This window comes from Pseudophryne corroboree, chromosome 2, assembly GCF_028390025.1.
Source record: "Pseudophryne corroboree isolate aPseCor3 chromosome 2, aPseCor3.hap2, whole genome shotgun sequence".
In the NCBI taxonomy this organism is placed as follows: domain Eukaryota; kingdom Metazoa; phylum Chordata; class Amphibia; order Anura; family Myobatrachidae; genus Pseudophryne; species Pseudophryne corroboree.
This window is the reverse complement of record NC_086445.1, coordinates 1,000,057,256-1,000,071,078: the sequence shown is the minus strand read 5'-3', so window position 1 is coordinate 1,000,071,078 and position 13,823 is coordinate 1,000,057,256.

Genomic DNA, 13,823 nt, shown 5'->3' with positions numbered 1-13,823 from the left:
GTACTACTGTGTGGCATAACATGTATATGGGGCTCTGCTCTGTGGTTTTAAGTGTATAATGGGCTCTGCTGTGTGGCATAATATGTATAATGAGCTCTGTTGTGTGGTATAACATGTATAAGGGGCACTACTGTGTGGTGTAACATGTACTGTATAGGTGTCTTAAAAAGTGTCTAAGGGGCTCTGCTGTGTGGTATAATGTGTAAAAGGGGCTCTGCTGTGGTATAATGTGTATAAGGGGCTCTGCTATGTGGTATAATGTGTCTAAGGGGCTCTGCTGTGTGGTGTAATGTGTATAAGGTGCTCTGCTGTGTGGTGTAATGTGTATAAGGAGCGCTGCTGTGTGGTGTAATGTGTATAAGGAGCTCTGCTGTGTGGTGTAATGTGTATAAGGACCTCTGCTGTGTGGTGTAATGTGAATAATGGACACTACTGTGCGGTGTAATGTAAATTGGTACTATTATGTGGTCACGCCCCTTCCCTGGAATGCCACACCCCCTTCGGCACACACTATCCCTATTTTAAATATACTGTAAGAGGGAGAGGGGCACCAATTCTCTGTCTGGCACAGGGCACCAAAATGTCTAGTTACAGCTTTGATCAACAGAGCGCATCCCGACGACTGCCGCTAAGTACATTCAGTTGAAGTAAAGATTCCTAATTGACACAATATGTGGAGATATGCAATCTTTTCGGGGACAGACAGCATTTCATAATAAATATAAAAAGATATGTCTTGTGAAAAATGGGTCAGGCGCAAACCATACCCATAGCCACCAATTGCACATTACCTTTTCTTAGCCTAACTGGTACCAGATTGTCAGTGTTTATATCTGATTGCTGGCTGTGGGTGTTGTTTGTGATAGTTTCCCCATGTTAGGATAACTTTCATGGCTTTTTCTTTAGGGATTATGGTGGGTCATTCAGACCTGCCCACAAATGCGCGGGTCCACACATTGCAGTCACATCCCTGATGGATACGACTGCAATGTGATTGACAGTCCATTGGGGAGGGGGGGGGGGCTCATTGCAGCATTGTGGGGGAGGGCCAAACAGGGGTGTGCCTGGACCGTTTTAAGGGCGGCTGCATGATGTCACACACAGCCGCTCCAATTTAAAAATTGGCAGCGGCCCACCTGACAGCGCAGGCAGGATGCACTGCCAGGGGTCAACCTTAGTTCCTATGCGTCTGTAATCTAATTGTGTAAGCATTGGAAAGCGGCCCGACACATGCTGGGCGGCCTTGCCTTGTACTGGGCAGTCCTCAGCAAGTGCAGAGGTGAACGCAGATCTGGCTGCGCAAGCAGTGATCTGCGTCCATCTTTGAATAAAGCCCTATATGATCAGAATAGACACTAGAGGGAGATGTATCAAGTGCGCTGTCCTGGCGTAATCCTTGACTCCTCCCTCTCCTTCAAACCACACATTCAGCACCTCTCACAAACCTGTCATTTCTGCTGCGGGGTACACTATGCTCCACAAGGAATAGACAATGGGGTGTAGAGTAGGATCTTGATCCGAGGCACCAACAGGCTCAAAGCTTTGACTGTTCCCAGAATGCATAGTGCCGCCTCCTATATCACCCCGCCTCCCTGCACAGGATCTCAGTTTTGTAGTTGGTGCTGCAGTAAGCAGGCACTTAACAGAAGGGTTGCCCCAGGCAGCCCTAAGAAGAGCTTTTTTTCTGAGGAAAAAAGTGAAGACTTCAAGGGCAGCAACGGTGGTAAATGTCAGAAGACATTCACTGCTGCAGCTCCAGCTCTCCCCAGCGGCGCTGTACAGTCCCGACCCCTTGTTGCCGGGTAACTACAGCAGGAGGCTCCGGTTTTCTTCTATGGTCAGGCACACACGACGGGGGCTCTCCGGGATCGCGTGGCCCTGCTTCGGGAGGTGGTAAGTGGGTCCCGCTTGCGGGACCCGGTCTTTATCGCGATCCGGCACGGTCAGTGGGAGGCGGGCCGCGCGCGCTGGCGGTGGACACTGTGGCAGTACAGGCGATCCCACTAGATCACCAGGGCATGGGACAGGTCAGGTTTTCTCTATAAACCATTTTATTAGCGCCCGCAGTACCCGGTGGTTTTGCCAGCAGGGGTATAGAGCTTGGACTTGAAGCCCCTCCCCCAGCCCCAGGGCGCCATTTTCTGCAAATGTTCCCGCCCTGGAGCTGCATATCTGTCTCTTCCTCATTCCCCGGCAGTGTCTGCGGCGCCATTATCCCTCAGCTCACTGTTCCTGGTAATGCTTGGGCAAATCCTCCTATGTAAAGCCGCCTGTTTGTCAGTGCTGTGACTTTACAAGACACTTAAGTATTGTACCTGCCTTTTTTAGTCAGTGTTAGTTAAGAAAGAGTGCACTTATTCAGGGTTTCCTAGTACAATTACCCTGTGATATACATCCAGTTCTTACTGTGTACTGTTATATCTATTGTTATATAGCTGTGTAAGCTAGTCCAGTGCAGTATTATTGTTAGTAATAACCTCTGCATTGTACAGACTGTGACTATTTGTGTGTGCATTTGATAGCTGAGTGGTGTCCATTTCGTGTCTTTCACTCAACCTGCTATCCCTATATTCTATAACCTGAGGGGGCTTGGTGCGTCAGGTTTTATCTAATATAGGATTTTCACAAAGATATACTGTATTACGTATTTTTCTCTGTGATTTAGTCACCATATCTCTCCTTTATCTCTGCTGGTGCTGACTACACTACGCAAGGGTTTGGGCTAGAGGTATTGTGCTGCTGCCAAATTGTACTGTGTTACCTGATACTGCAAGTTATATCATGTCTGCTTCTGAGGGTAACGGTTCTGGGGCTGAACACACTGCTGGTGAGGAGAATATAGCAGCTTTGGGCTCTGGTTCTGGGGGCTCCTTGCCCCCCAGTGGGACGGTGGCAACGGGGGAAAATAATGACCCGCCGTGGGCCGCTTTTTCCACGCTTCTGCATACGCTAGTTCATAAACTAACACCCCCTATGGGACCCCCAATGCCGGTGCAACCATTTGTGGTCCCTGCAGCTAACCCGCCGTGGGTGGACGATTTATCTGCTCAAATAAAGAAGTTGAACCAGTCCCTGACTACTAAAAAGTCTGACTGTCGCTCGCCTAAGTCCAAGGGGTCCTCTAAGCGAGCGCTTGTCTCCTCACAATCCACTGCTGTCACTGACACCGCGTCGGATGAAGACGGCACTTACACTGACCCCACAGGTTCTGACTCAGACACGGCTGATGGGGAGGGTGGTTAACATGTGGATGTTCCTGATCTTTTGACGGCTATTAAGTTAATTTTACGCATTACGGATGATCCCGAGCCATCCGTTCCTCCTAAGAAACCAGATAGGTTCAAGCGTCAGAAGGTGATTAAACAAGTTTTACCTCACTCTGACCACCTAATTGATATACGTCAGGAACCCTGGGAAAACCCGGGTACGAAGTTTGTGCCTCAAAAGAAGATGCTGGCTCGCTATCCCCTCGCGCTGGAGCTGTCTAAGAATTGGGAAACGCCTCCTCCGGTGGACTCACATGTGGCTAGGATGGTGGTTTCCTCAGCTCTACCGGTCACCACCGTCACGTCTCTAAAAGAGCCTACGGATAAACGTGTGGAGGGTTTTCTGAAAGCGATTTACACCCTCACGGGTGCTGCACAAAGGCCCAATATTGCAGCTACTTGGGCTGCAGAGGCCATTGAAGCATGGGCCTTGGAGTTAGATGCTGAAATCTCCTCTGACCATGCTAGACAATGCTTGTCTTATATTGTCACAGCTTCTCGTTATATTAAAGAGGCGGCTTCTGATGCCGGTATCCTGGCAGCCAAGGCCTCTACTACGTCAGTCCTGGCTCGCCGGATATTGTGGCTGAGATCCTGGTCTGTGGATCTGGACTCTAGAAAAACCCTGGAGGTACTCCCTTTTAAAGGGAGATATTCTGTTTGGGGAGGATTTAAATAAGATTGAGGCTGACTTGGCTACTGCCAAAACTGCCTGTCTGCCAAGTACTGCTCCTTCTGTATCGAAGGCTAAAAGTACTTCCTTTCGCCCCTTTCGTCCTTCAGGTAAAGTAAAGGTCAGGCGTACAACAAGCAGGCCCGCACTTCCAAACCTGGTAAGCCTAAGCCCAAAAGAGCCTGGGCGGCCCGTCAGCCAGCTTCAAGACAGATAAGCCTGCCGCATGACGGGGCGGGCCTCCCTCTGGGGGATCCCAGGGTGGGGGGCCGGCTTCTAGGGTATACCCAGGAATGGTTGCCTGGGTACGGGAAGTCGTCACTCGAGGTTACGCCATAGCCTTCAAAAACCGACCCCATCATCGATTTTTCCAGACAGATGTCCCGTTGGACAAGACAAAGGCAAACACTCTACATTCGGTGGTACAGACCCTCCTGGATACAGGAGTCGTAGTACAGGTGCCTCTTGCGCAGAGGGGCCGGGGGTACTATTCTCCACTGTTTCTAGTCCCGAAACCGAATGGGTCCTCCCGGCTCATTCTCAACCTCAAGGCATTGAACACGTTTGTGAAGGTTTCCAAGTTCCGGATGGAAACCCTTCGCTCTATAGTTCTGGCTTTGGAACCTGGGGACTTCATGGTCTCCCTGGATATACAGGGTGCTTACCTGCATATTCCTATAGCAGTGTCTCATCAGCAATACCTGAGATTTGCGATTGGCAACTGCCATTACCAGTTTCGGGCGTTACCTTTTGGTTTAACAACGGCTCCGTGAGTCTTTACAAAAGTCATGGCGGTGATGACGGTGGTACTCCGCCGTCAAGGGGTCAGGATACTGCCGTATTTGGACGACTTGTTAATCCTGGCAAATTCCCCAGAACTTCTCCTGCGTCATCTAGATGTGACGGTCCGGTTTCTGCAAGCCCACGGGTGGCTCATCAACTGGAAGAAGTCATCCCTGATCCCTGCTCAGAGCATGATGCATCTGGGAGCACTATTGGACACTCACAACCAGCGGTTGTTCCTGTCTCAGGAGAAAGTCCTGAAACTTCAGGACAGGATTCGTTGCTTCCTATCTCGTCCGCAAGTGTCGATACATTCGGCAATGCAGGTGCTGGGCCTCATGGTGTCAGCATTCGACATGGTGGAGTACGCTCAATTTCACTCTCGCCCTCTCCAGAGGCCGATTCTAGCCAAATGGGATGGCCTGCCTCACTGGATCAGGTCTCAAATGATCTCATTGACTCCGGAGGTCTGTCTGTCGCTGCTCTGGTGGCTCCGGGACCAACAACTTTGCAGGGGCCGTCCGTTCTGGATATCTGACTGGGTCCTGTTGACGACAGATGCCAGTCTAAGAGGTTGAGGCGCGGTGCTGGAGCAACACTCCCTTCAGGGGCGGTGGACCAAGGAGGAGTCCCTCCTCTCGATCAATATTCTGGAGTTGCGGGCGGTCTTCAATGCCTTGAACCTAGCCCAGCATTTAATTCAGAACCGTCCTGTTCAAGTACAGTCGGACAACGCCACCACAGTGGCTTACATAAATTATCAATGCGGCACTCGAAGTCGTCTGGCAATGAAGGAAGTCTCACGGATTCTACAGTGGGCAGAACGCCATCTACCGGCCATATCGGCAATATTCATTCCGGGAATCCTCAATTGGGAAGCGGACTTTCTCAGCCGTCATGACGTGCATGCCGGCGAGTGGGGCCTCCATCCAGAAGTGTGTCAACTCCTAGTGGAAAGGTGGGGCCTTCCAGACGTAGATCTGATGGCGTCTCGACACAATAACAAGGTTCCGGTCTTCGGATGCAAGGACAAGGGATCCTCAAGCAGCATTCGTGGATGCGCTGGCGGTACCGTGGAGGTTTCGGCTGCCGTACGTGTTCCCTCCGGTGTCACTCCTGACCAGGGTAATACGGAAGTTCAAGCAAGAAAAAGGAATTCTGCTTCTCATAGCTCCAGCGTGGCCCAGACGGCACTGGTTCTCAGACCTGCAAGGCCTATCGTCAGAGCGTCCAATTCTACTTCCACAACGCCCAGACCTCCTCGTTCAGGGCCCCTGTGTCTACCAGGACCTAGCCCGGCTGTCTTTGACGGCGTGGAAGCTTCCGTCTTAAGGGCTAAAGGGTTTTCTGAGGCGGTCATTCAAACTATGTTGCGGGCCCGGAAACCGGCTTCGGCTCGGATTTACTATAGGGTCTGGCATTCTTACTTTGTTTGGTGCGCATCTAACGATTATGACGCTTCCAAGTTTAGTCTAGCCAAGTTGTTGGCTTTTCTTCAGCAGGGCCTGGACTTAGGCCTGCGTCTGGCCTCCCTCAAGGTTCAAATATCTGCCTTGTCGGTGTGGTTTCAGAGAAAAATTGCGACCTTACCTGATGTACATACCTTTACTCAGGGCGTGTTGCGTATCCAACCTCCCTATGTCCCGCCTGTGGCTCCTTGGGACTTGTCGGTGGTTTTGGAGGCGTTACAAGAGTCTCCGTTTGAACCTTTTGGTTCAGCTGACCTTAAGTGGCTTTCCCTTAAGGTGGTGTTTCTGCTGGCTATTGCTTCAGCTAGAAGAGTGTCGGATTTGGGTGCCTTGTCATGTAGTTCCCCATATCTGATATTTCACCGTGACCGGGCGGTTCTAAGGACTCGTCCCGGCTATCTACCTAAGGTGGTTTCTTCGTTCCACCTTAATCAGGAGATTGTAGTTCCGGCACTTGTTTCTCCTGGTCTGTCTCCCAAAGAGCGGTCTTTGGATGTGGTACGGGCTCTACGTATCTATGTGAAGAGAACTGCTCCTATTAGGAAATCTGATTCTCTTTTTGTTGTGTTTGGGTTTCACAAACGTGGCTGGCCTGCTCACAAGCAAACTCTGGCCAGGTGGATTAGAATGGTGATTGCACATGCTTATGTGAAGGCTGGTCTCTCTGCTCCTGATCACATTAAGGCCCATTCTACTCGGTCTGTTGGACCTTCTTGGGCGGCCCAACGTGGTGCGACCCTTTAACAATTGTGCAAGGCGGCTACGTGGTTCTCTGTGAACATGTTCATAAGGTTCTATGCCTTCGATACTGCCGCTTCCCAGGATGCTTCCTTTGGACGCCGGGTTCTTGTGCCCGCTACAGTGCATCCCCTCCCATAAGGAACTGCTTTAGGACATCCCCATTGTCCATTCCTTGTGGAGCCCAGTGTACCCCGCAGCAGAAAACGAGTTTTATGGTAAGAACTTACCGTTGTTAAAACTCTTTCTGCGAGGTACACTGGGCTCCACAAGGCGCCCACCCTGGCGCACTTAGCTTCTTTGGGTTGGTATGGCATTAGCCGCTGACACGTCTCCTGTCGTGAGAATGCGGTGTTGTGGCTACTAACTGTTGTCGTCTCTTTTCCTGCTACTGCATTGGGCTGGTTAACTAAAAACTGAGATCCTGTGCAGGGAGGCGGGGTGATATAGGAGGCGGCGCTATGCATTCTGGGAACAGTCAAAGCTTTGAGCCTGTTGGTGCCTCGGATCAAGATCCTACTCTACACCCCATTGTCCATTACTTGTGGAGCCCAGTGTACCTCGCAGAAAGAGTTTTAACAAAGGTAAGTTCTTACCATAAAACTCGTGTTTCATCTCAAATATATATCCAGGATCACACCCTTTCTCACCCAGGATGCCATCAAGACCATTATCAACTCACTGATCATTTCCAGACTGGATTACGGCAATCTCCTCCTAACTGGCATTCCTGACAATTACCTCTGTCCACTTGAATCTATCCTCAATGCTGCAGCCCGGACCATCTTCCTCACCAAACGCACTACATCCACCTCCCCTCTCCTACAGGCCCTCCACTGGCTTCCCTTCCCTTTCAGAATCCAATTCAAACTTCTCACACTCACAAAGCCCTCACCCACTCCTCTCCCATCTACATCTCTGACCTTATCTCCCTTTACTCTCCCACCCGTCCTCTTCACTCTGCTAATGCACGCCTCTCCTGTCTTCTGATTACTTCCTCCCACTCCTATCTCCATGATTTTTCACGTGCTGCTCCCTTACTCTGGAATTTTCTACTTCTCCCCCTCAGGGGTATATTCAATTGAAGTCGGATCCATTCCGCTATTAATTTGTCGGAATGGATCCGACCTGGGCTATTCAATGCAATCTCAATTCAACTTTAATAAAAGTCAAATTGAGAAGCAGGAGCTGAGACGGAGCTGAGACGGAGGAGAGGCGCGGGCAGATGGGGGAGAGCAGCGCTACAGCAGTGGCTATAGCAGCATAGCCGGAGGATGTCACAGCCGCCGCTCGCAGCAGCTCGCTGCTGTGTGTGGCGGCTGTGACATCCTCCGGCTACGCTGGCCGCTTCTGTAGCGCTGCTCTCCCCCGTCTGGCCGTGGCTCACCCCCGTCTCCCACCCCCCATGTCCTCCTCTCCCCTGTCTCTGCTCCCGCATCACAGCCGCCGCTCACGGTAGCGTCTACCCGGCTCCAGCAAGCGAGGTCTTGCTTGCTGCAGCCGGGTGGACGCTGCTGTGAGCGGCGGCTGTGACACATCCTCTGGCGCTGCTCTCCCCCGTCTGCCCGCGGCTCTACTCGTCTCTGCTCCTGCATCTGACTTCGGCTATTCCGCCGATCCACGTGCTTTTCGACAAGTCGAATTCCTCGACTTGTCGAATAATTTGGGGTTAGATTGAATAGGTCGGAACCCCTTCCAACCTAAAAAAGTCGAAAACTGCCGTCTTTTCGACAGACGGCAGCTTTCGACTACAATTGAATATGCCCCTCAGACTCTCCACCTCTCTACAGAACTTCAAACGAGCTCTTAAGACCCACTTCTTTACCAAACCCATCCAAATCTCATCCTAACCCTCTGTTCCACGCTCTCTATGTACCCCGTCTGTGTCACTCCTGTCTGTCTCCCCCTCCCCTTTAGAATGTAAGCTCTCACGAGCAGGGCCCTCTTCCCTCATGTGCTTATCCTTTTCTCACTTTAATAATCCTCAACTGCCCAAATCCTGCGGTTTTCTGCTACCTTGATACTTATCTCAGTGTCATCTGCCGATGTAGCGATGTTTAGTTACCCTGTACTTGTCCTATATTGTCTTCAACTGTAAGTCACTGCTTTCCTGTTTTGATTATGTGCTTATGTACTCTGTAATTGGGCGCTGCGGAACCCTTGTGGTGCCACATAAATAAAGGATAATAATAAATAATAATATCAACCCATCTATAGAAGACAAGGGGAGAAGTTGCTCATAGCAACCAATCAGGTTCTGGCTATCATTTATTAAGTACCCTCTATAAAGAAGACAGCCTCGTGCTGATTGGTTAACTCTCTATCTGGCTCTAAGGGTCTATTTTGGCAAGATAACACCTATACTGCACCGTGTCTACTTTGTACCAATGAAGTTTTGGAATATTTCTTTTCACCAAATTCAGACCCCTGATGATTAATTAATATAGGTGTAAAGAAACTAGATGCTTTAACCGTTTTATTGCATCTGGTTTTCAAAAATAGGTATATTTAACTCTCACATAGGGCGGGATGTATTAACATACATCGCCGCCCCTCGCCGGTAACCGCAGCGATGTTGATCACATATGTACTAACATATGCAATCAACATCGCGATGCGGTGACGGAGGCCCCCCGCGATACCTGTTAGGTGGTCTGAGGGGGGTCTCCGTTACCTCCCAGGGGTCCCCACACTGGCTAGACGCCGGGAAGCAGCAGCAGGCTGCCCCCGGCGCCTCCTCCTCCCCCCTGCAGCCGGAAGGACCTCCGGCTGCGTTGCTGGGGGGAGGAGGAGACTACCTTCCGGGTCCAGGGCAGCCTGGAGAAAGGTAAGCCGGGGGGGAGGAGGATCGGCGTCTGCGGCGGTCGGCGAAAAGAAGCCCATAGGCCGAAAACGCGGCGGTAGGGTGTTAGTAAATATGAAAATGCAGTAAACCCCCCGTTTTCGGGGGTTTTACCGCATTTTTGCTTTAGTACATCCCGCCCATAGGAGCAGATTTACTAAGTGGAGAGAGATAAAGTACCAGCCAATCAGCTCCTAACTGCCATGCTGTAGGGTTCTTGGATTTCAGTTTTAAAGGTATGTTTTGTTGCAGATTGATTAGATGACGTCTTGCAGTGATGGACTCTGAACGGTGTCGAGTTGGAAATGCGTCTTTCCACATCAACCATACAGAACTCTGATATGACAAGAGAGATAGTGATATCACTTTCCAACTCATATACACATACACATGCAGGACGAGGCCAGCTCAGATAGGGAATAGAATAACAATGCAGGAGGCAAACACATACTACTGTACATAGGGCCTAATTCAGACCTGATCACACGCTAGCTTTTTGTGCAGCGCTGTGATCAGGTAAAAACTGCACATGCGTATGCGCCGCAATGCGCACGCGCATTGTACACGTACAAAGCGGATCGTTGCTGTGCGATGGGTTTTACGAAAAATCCATGCACACAGTCGAATGCAAGGAGATTGACAGGAAGAAGGCGTTTGTGGGTGGCAACTGACCGTTTTCAGGGAGTGGTTGGAAAAACGCAGGCAAGTCCAAGCGTTTGCAGGGCGGGAGTCTGACGTCAATTCCGGGCCCGGACAGGCTGAAGTGATCGCAGCGGCAGAGTAAGTTCTGGGCAACTCAGAAACTGCACAAAATAGGATTTTAATTACCTACCGGTAAATCCTTTTCTCGTAGTCAGTAGAGGATGCTGGGGTCCATTTAGTACCATGGGGTATAGACGGGTCATTTGGGAGCCACTGGCACTTTAAGAGTTTAATAGTGTGGGCTGGCTCCTCCCTCTATGCCCCTCCTACCAGACTCAGTCTAGAAACTGTGCCCGAGGAGACGGACATACTTCGAGAGAAGGAAATACAGATAGTGGTGAGATTCATACCAGCTCACACATAACAAAAAGTAAAGCCAAGCTAACCAACTTGGAACAATTCAGCAACGGCTGAAACAACAATACTGAACCAAGTAACAATGCAGGAATCTGAAGCACTGGGCGGGCACCCAGCATCCTCTACGGACTACGAGAAAAGGTTTTACCGGTAGGTAATTAAAATCCTATTTTCTCTTACGTCCTAGAGGATGCTGGAGTCCATTTAGTACCATGGGGATGTACCAAAGCTCCCAGTACGGGAGGGAGAGTGCTGAGGCAGTGGCGGATCCAGCAGGGGGCGATGAGGGCGATCGCCCCCTGTAACTCAGCGACCTAGACCCGCCCACTTGTTCCTGCGGGCAGCAGAGATGGGGGAAGTTGAGTGTGACGGCTGGGATCTGGCCGCATTGACAGGGCAACTGACACGGCGCTGGGCTGGACCACCCAGTGTGCCCCAGCTACCAGTGGCAGCAGCAGTACAACTCCCCGCACCGCAGCCTAGTTCGCTCCTTCAGCTGCGGAGGAGCTGCCGCCGCCATGTCTGGCAGATCAGGAACCGCAAGGACGCACAACAGGTGAGGGGCGGGGAGAGGAGGGGGAGGCGATTGGCTGGTGTGGAGAGAGCGGCCGGAGTTCTGTCCTGCGGAGAGACAGGGCAGCAGAGACAGGCGGCCTGTCCCGGCAGATGGAGGAGCGCCGGGTGGACGGGACTCTACTGTATCCTATTGTGTCTGTGTATGTACTGTATGGTACATCACTAGTGTCTATGTGCATGGAGTGTTACTAGGGGTTGTGTATGCCGTGTATCACTAGTGTGTGTGTGTGTGTGTGTGTGTGTGTGTGTGTGTGTGTTAGTAGTGTATGTATGGTGTATCACTAGTGTCTGTGTGTTAGTAGTGTATGTATGGTGTATCAATAGTGTGTGTGTGTGTGTGTGTGTGTGTGTGTATAGTAGTGTATGTAGTGTATCACTAGTGTGTGTGTGTGTGTGTGTGTGTGTGTGTGTGTGTGTGTGGTGTATCACTAGTGTGTGTGTGTGTGTGTTAGTAGTGTATGTATGGTGTGTCACTAGTGTCTGTGCGTGTGTGTGTGTTAGTAGTGTATGTATTGTGTATCACTACGGCCTAGCGGACTGGAAGGGGGAGGAGTCCAGATTAATTTTAAAACCACCCCCCCTATAGGAGAAGTCTAGATCCGCCCCTGTGCTGAGGTTCCTGCAGAATAGATTGACCAAACTTTAGGTCCTCAGAGGCCAAAATACCGAACTTGTAGAACTTAGCAAATGTGTTTGACCCAGACCAGGTAGCTGCTCGGCAAAGCTGTAAAGCCGAGACACCCCGGGCAGCAGCCCAGGATGAACCCACTTTACAAGTAGAGTGGGCCTTAACAGATTTTGGACACGGCAAGCCTGCCGTCAAATAAGCATGCTGGATAGTAAATCTGATCCAGCAAGAAATTGTCTGCTTAGAAGCAGGACACCCAACCTTGTTGGGATCATAAAGGACAAATAAAGCATCCGACTTCCTGTGATGAGAAGTTCTCTTCACATAAATATTCAAAGCACTCACCACATCCAAGGACTTTGAGGTAGTTGAGGAGTCAGTAGTCACTGGCACCACATGAAAAGCTGACACAACCTTCGGAAGAAATTGCTGACGCGTTCTGAGCTCAGCCCTATCTTCATGGAAAATCAAGTAGGGGCTCTTGCATGACAATGCCCCCAATTCTGACACACGTCTAGCAGATGCCAATGCCAACAGTGTGACCGCCTTCCACGTAAGAAACTTGACGTCCACCTCCTGCAAATGTTCGAACCAATCCGATTGCAGGAACTGCAGCACCACATTAAGATCCCAAGGTGCCGTAGGAGGCACAAAAGGTGGATGGATGTGCAGAACCCCTTTCAACAATGTCTGAACCTCCGGGAGGGCAGCCAATTTTTTCTGGAAGAAAATGGACAAGGCCGAAATCTGAACCTTTATGGAGCTCAAGCGGAGGCCCACGTCCACACCTGTTTGAAGAAAGAGGAGAAACCGTCCCAGTTGAAACTCCACCGTTGGAAACTTCTTGGATTCACACCAAGACATATACTTTTTCCAAATCCGATGGTAAAGTTTAGACGTAATTCCCTTCCTAGCTTGAATCAGGGTAGGAATGATCTTCTTCAGGATGCTCTTCCGAGCTAAGATCTGGCGTTCAACCTCCATGCCATCAAACGTAGCCGCTGTAAGTCTTGATAGGCGAACGGCCCCTGTTGCAGAAGGTCCTCGCAAAGAGGAAGAGGCCTCGGATCCTCCAGCAGTAATTCCAGAAGATCCGCGTACCAAGCCCTTCTTGGCCAGTCCGGAGCAATGAGGATCGCCTGAACTCTTGTTCTTTTTATTAGTTTGAGAATCCTTGGGATGAGTGGAAGTGGAGGGAACACATACACTGAATGGAACACCCACGGAGTTACCAGTGCGTCCACCATCACTGCCTGTGGGTCTCTCAACCTGGAACAGTACCTCAGAAGCATCTTGCTGAGGTGAGAGGCCATCATATCTACCTGAGGCACACCCCATCGACTTGTCACCTCTGCGAACACCTTCGGGTGGAGGCCCCATTCTCCTGGATGGACATCGTGTCTGCTGAGGAAGTCCGCTTCCCAGTTGTCCACTCCCGGAATGAAGATTGATGATAGCGCTACCGTGTGCTTTTCCGCCCAGAGGAGGATTCTTGTTACCTCTGACATTACCGCTCTGCTCTTCGTTCTGCCCTGTCGGTTTATGTAGGACACTGCCGTTACATTGTCCGACTGAACCTGAATGGCCCGATCTTGCAGAAGATGCGCTACTTGAAGAAGGCTGTTGTATATGGCCCTTAGCTCCAGAATGTTTATCGGAAGGATGGATTCCAGACTTGACCACCTTCCTTGGAAGTTTTCCCCTTGGGTGACCGCTCCCCAACCTCTGAGACTTGCATCCGTGGTTAGATGAATCCAATTCTGAATACCGAACCTGCGTGCCTCGAGTA